Raw genomic sequence first — 6172 nt, forward strand, 5'->3', positions numbered from 1 at the left:
CAATGGCTTCTTTGAAGATGAAAATCTACTCGACATGCTGGTGGTCGCTGGACCTGACACAGCTGCTTTGTGGGTTCCTCGGCAGCATCAGGAACCTACATGGAAAAATAACACTGCTAGTGCAAGTGACAGCCACCGATCCCTGGCATTGCCCTGCCTACCGGGGCTCCTATGTACGAAACTGCTCAAGGCAGGGGGTGTCAGAACAACATAAAAATATATTCAAGCTATGCATTTTCCACATTTTGTCAAAATCATGGCCATAATATCCAAGTGTTGGAGGAAGACTGCTGTCAGCATAAGGGGGGAAACTTAACTCCACCCCAGCAGCTGCTCTCCCCATGGCTGTATGGGCACGGCAGCAGAAGCAAGTCTTTCACCACGCCCACTGTTGGTGGACCCAGAGCAGCATGTTGGAGTCGCTCCCACTGAACTCAGCACTGCTGCTGCAGCATGAGCATTGTTTCACACATTTGATAAAAAAAGAACTAGAATATCACACCGCACTTGCCCCAAGAACAACTGAAAAACTAGGGGGTAGAACGGTTTGCTCCTTTGTAAGACAAACACACCCAGATTTAAGGGGCACTGGGCTAACAATACAGCAGATCCATGTGTAACCCCTATCCCTAGCATTTCCCACCAGTCTGCAAGATTTTTCTGTAGAAAGGGGAAGATAACATTTTGCAACACATCCATGAGTAATTCTGAGCCACAACTCAAACCACAAGCTAAATACTTCCAAATAGGGCACCCGTTAGGAAAGGAAGGAGAAAGCAGTTGAAACAACTGCCGTTGTAGCTAAATTGCCTGCAGTTGCTGAGGAATCTACAGCACTTGCAGCACTTCAGAAAGCCTGAGGCTACAGCCCAATCCATATTTAGGGATGCCAGCTATCCAGAAACTATCTGCCACGCTCACAGCAGCAAATACATATCCCATGGGACTAGCGGAGTTGTAGACAGTGTTATAGTGTATGAGGTATATGAGGGTAAAGGAAGTTTATGCTTAGCCCTTCAGGTTAGTGCTGTAGTAAAACGTGACACTTTTCAGCTTCAGTATCTGTAGTCCATTTCCTTACTGGTTTGGTTGCTTTCCCTTCAAAACTCTGTCGAGGTTGCTTTCCACCTTCTGACAGAGACTCCAGTCACCATACAGGGTTTAGGCTTCCTTAAATGTATTAACCCATTTCTTACAGCCTAAGCGGGAGGTAGAGGGGATTTTGCAGAGCATACCTTAGGATAAGAGGTCAGGATTGGTAAGCCAGTAGTAGAATTCATATAAACAGTTATACAGCGAGTACATATGGATGCCAGTGTGAACCGCTTTGGAAAAGGCACTTACAGGTGCCTCTACAGCTCTGCAAACAGAGTGACTATCACATGGTAGCTAAGAGCAACCAGAAGGATCAATCACAAACACAGTTCAGTTAAATCATTACAGAAAGAAAAATGCCTCTGCACTTGATGGAAGAAGGAAAGGCAAGTCCCTATTAATGTGTTCTGTAAGCTGGAAACAAATAATAAAGAACACCTGTACAAGGACTCTAGGTACCCTACTATCAATCAAACTTACAATCAGATAAAACAGTATCCTCGTGAAAATTTCAATATAAATTGTTCATATTGCAGCAAGGCCCTGTACTGCTCCAGCTTCTGCCCAAGAAGGTTAACTCCGCTCAAAAGCTGTCAAAGTATAAGGAGTAAAGCAAGCGATTTCAAAAAGGTTGAAGTTAGCTCAGAGAGTTAACTCACTTCTGGCTTTCACCCTTTTTTGTTAGTTTAGATAAATTCAGAGCCACAGCTTAAGGTCAAGGAATGAAGGTGCTTAGAGGGTTTTTAGAGCCTAATCCCCATTACTTGCAATGAAAGGCAGGCACTAAATACCCTTACAAATATGGGGGTACCATAGAATCTTAAGATCATTGAGTCCAACCCTTAACCTAGCACTGCCAAGTCCACCACTGAACCATGTCCCTAAGTGCCAGATCTACACATCTTTTAAATTCCTCCAGGGACGATGACTCAACTACTTCCCTGGGCAGCCTGTTCCAATGCTTCACCACCCTTTTGGCATAGAATTTTTCCTAATATCCGATCTAAACCTCCTCTGGTGCAACTTGAGGCCATTTCCTCTTGTGCTATCACTTGTTATCTGGGAGAAAAGACCAACACCCCCCCGCCTACAGCCTCCTGTCAGGTAGTTGTAGGGAGCGATAAGGTCTCCCCTCAACCTCCTTTTCTCCAGGCTGAACCCCCCCCAGCTCCCCCCACCGCTCCCCACCAGCCTGGTGCCCCAGCCCTGTCCCCAGCCCCTGCCCGGCTCTGGACACGCTCCAGCCCCTCCGTGTCCCTCTGGCCGTGAGGGGCCCAGAACTGAACCCAGGATCCGAGGTGCAGCATCACCGGTGCCCAGCGCAGGGGGACGGTCACTGCCCCGGCCCTGCTGGCCACACTGTTTCTGACAAAGCCAGGGTGCTGCTGGCCCCCTTGGCCACCCGGGCACACGGGGGGCTCATGCCCAGTCGGCCCAGCCAGCCCACCCGGCCCCTTCCCCCGGGCAGCTCCCCAGCCCCCTGCCCCCCGCCCGCAGCTCCTGGGGCTGGTGTGACCCACGGGCAGGGCCTGGCTCTGAGCTGGGGTGACCCTCACACCAGTGGCCTCGGCCCCTGGGCCCAGCCCCCCCTGCAGAGCCCCCTGCCCCCCGGCAGGGCAGCAATGTCCCCAGCCTGGTGCCACCTGCCACTGACTGAGGGAGCGCTCCATCCCCTCGCCCAGAGCATCGACACCGACATTAACCAGGGCTGGCCCCAGCACGGAGCCCGGGGGACACCCCGTGTGCCCGGTGCCAGCGGGATGTGACTCCATCCACCACCGCTCTGGGCTCGGCCGCCCAGCACAGAGTACACCCATCCCAGCCATGAGCAACCAGTTTCTCCAGGAGAATACTGTGGGAAACGGTGTCAAAAGCTTTCCTAAAGCTTGCCTAGGCAGACAACATCCACAGCTTTCCCTCATCCGCTGGGCAGGTCACTTTGTCGCAGAAGGAGATCAGGTTAGTGAGGCAGGACCTGCCTTTCACAAACCCATGCTGGCTGGGCCTGATCCCCAGCCGTCCCACATGTGCCACATGATGGCACTCAAGACGATCTGCTCCATAACCTTCCCTGGCACCAAGGACAGGCTGACGGGCCTGAGTTCCCCGAACCCTCCTTCCAGCCCTTCTTGTAGATGGGTGTCACCTTTGCTGACCTCCAGTCAGCTGGGACCTCCCTGGATAGCCAGGGCTGCTGACAAACGATGGAGAGTGGCTCGGTGAGCGCCTCTGCCAGCTCCATCAGCACCCTCAGGTGGATCCCATCCAGCCTCACTGACCTGTGTGTGTCTCAGTGGTGTAGCAGGTTGCTAACTGTCTCCCCTTGGATTATGGGGGCTGCATTCTGCTCCCCACCCCTGGCTTCCAGCTCAGGGGGCTGGGTACACAGAGAACAACTGGTCTCACTATTAAAGACTGAGGTAAAGGCAGTATTGAGTACCTCAGCCTTCAAACTGTGTTTCCCCCACATGCAATAAAGGATGGAGATTGTCCTTAGCCCTCCTATTGCTGCTAATGTATTTATAGAAGCACTTTCTATTGTCTTGTATGGCAGTAGCTAGATTAAGTTCTAGCTGGGCTTTGGCCCTTCCACAAATTTCCCTGCACTAACTTCACAACATCCTTGTAGTCTTCCCGAGTTGCCTGCCCCTTCTTCCAAAGGTCATAAGCTCTCCTTTCTTTCCTGAGTACCAGCCAAAGCTCTCTGTGGGACTCACTCCGAGTGGGACTAGGGCATAAAGCAGATCGGATTAAGGTATATTTTCTTTGATCTCATTGCATAGGATGAAAATTTAAGAAATACATCAGTGGCAACTTTGGCTGGTTAAGATCACCCCCTAAATGAAGCTCAGCATGCCCCATTGCTTAAGGTATGAAAAATGCCCAAGAGAAAGCAGGAAATACCAGAAATAAGTGTATCCTGTAGCTAGGATAGAAAGCTGCTGACTTAGCCTGTAACACAAAGACAGGCTCTCCATGCCTCAGTATGGTTTCTCTGCCAGGCTGCCCTACCTAAATGCTAGCATGCTAGCAAGTGTAATTAGGAAGGGCATCACACCTCCATGGCTCCCAGAGGCTCAATTGCCTGAATTCAGGGCATAGTTTCTAATTCAGGCCAGCTACATGATATAGAAACCCCCAAAGTACAGCTATGTAGGGCCACCCCTTTCTCCCTTGCACCAAAATCACTGTAACCAGAACAATCATGGCAGAGCAATTTGCCAGCAGCCTGGGAGAAGCACTAGCTGTGCAGGATTCATCTTCTGGCACTGCCGATACGAGTATGGAAAACAAGCTGGTGCCATTCTCTGTACAGAGAACAGTGGCAATGGTTCACTGCTGAGTGGAAAAAAAAAGTTAGACAACTGCTTTCTGAAGAGGAAAAAAGTGGAATAAAGCTGCATTTGAAGAGCTCAGGCCCTGGTGATGCTTCAGTAGACAGTAACTGTACTGTGCTCTGGTCATCCTTCTGCTGGGTTAATCAAGAGGAAATGCAGCCTCTGGAATTTTCAGCTTCTTAGGATCATTAGCACCCAGTAAATTAACACAGAGATTATTTAATGCTATCATTACCTTTTTTCCCAGCTAGCAAGCTGTCTCTCTGGTGCCTTCCCAGTGCAACAAACATACAGCATCGTTATGCGAAACATGCCAATGCCAACAACCCTACAGAGCCCACCAGGACTGGAGCCGCTGTGGAGGTTGAACCCAATATCTCACTAGCCAGAGGCTTGTTGTGAAGACAAAATAAAACTGGAGTGATGACAGTGGTTTGGGGGGGGGGGCGGGGGGGGGGCTGGCCAGTGGATTTCAGCTGACAGGGTCATAATGCTACTATAGGATGAAGTTTTGATGTAGAGTAAAAAGCCATCGCCCAGTGGAACTGGGCAGTTTCCCCAGGCCTATGGGAGAATCACAAGGCCAATCCCTGTGCCATGAATTGCATCTCTCCCTACTTTTCTAAGTCTTTGGTGTCAAAGCTGTTTAGGTTGGACACACAGCTCACAGGAATCATTCCTGTGTCTGTCTGCACAATGATCCAAGTGAGATTACACATCCAAATCCTGTTTTCTCTTACCATTGAACTTCATTGTTTTGAGGAACTTCTGAACCAGCAGATGTGCTTCCTCAAATATTTAGTGTGCATGGCAAGAAGCACAGACAAACGATATAATGTTAAAAGCATCACCCACATGATGCTCTTTTTACAAATTCTGCCTTCAGCTTTTAGTGGAAGATCTTAAAAGTTCAGTGCCCCTGTCAAATGCTCCTGCAATGGCTGCTTCTCAGCAGAGCAGGACTGCTCAACCATAAAACAAGAGTTACCCCAAGCACCAGTTTACCCAGGGCAGCAAAACAAGAGTCAGGAACAAGCTGATGTGAATGCCAAACCTCATTAGCTCGTTCAGAAAGCACTAGAACAATCCCTCATTCCAGCTCTAATGAGGTCTTGTGCTGGACATCACGGTTATTTGAGTACTGTATGCAAGCTTGCTCTCACTGCACACTGCGACGCTTCATTGGAGCTGTGGCCAAGGGCGGTCATTCCTCAAAGGTGGGTGATCAGTTGCTCTGTGGGCTCCTTTGACTGACAGCCACAATGAGACAAGAAGGAGCCAAGTACACTGGCACACCTTTGCCTACCCAAAGTGCAACTCAGCCTCTACCAAAAGCATTGAAAAGTTCCCTGTCCTTACCAAAGCACTCTGAAGAAGACTCTGAAACTGCAAGAGCCTGAGCCCATGCAGGGGTTTGGAGAGCACCTCATGCACAGACGGCCTCACCCCAAGGGGCCTCCAGGTGCTAATGCTGCATGGACACAAATGAGCTGACGGCAGTAATGCTGCAGGGGCTAGTGCTAGAAAAAAGCATGCAACAACCAGCTGCTGCTTCTCTTCTGAGAGCAGGTCTTCATAGCACATTAGATTTCTGCCATGAAGGACTCCAGGAGAGGCTCTAGATGCCCTACACTCAAGACTCGGCTACAGAAGCAGTCGTCAGCACCTCAAAGTAGATGTCTCCTCAAATTAAGTCCAAACAGTGGCCCGTGTCTTGAAATGTTAGGCCAGTTGTTTGT

This window comes from Falco naumanni, chromosome 12 (assembly GCF_017639655.2).
Source record: "Falco naumanni isolate bFalNau1 chromosome 12, bFalNau1.pat, whole genome shotgun sequence".
Classification (NCBI taxonomy): domain Eukaryota; kingdom Metazoa; phylum Chordata; class Aves; order Falconiformes; family Falconidae; genus Falco; species Falco naumanni.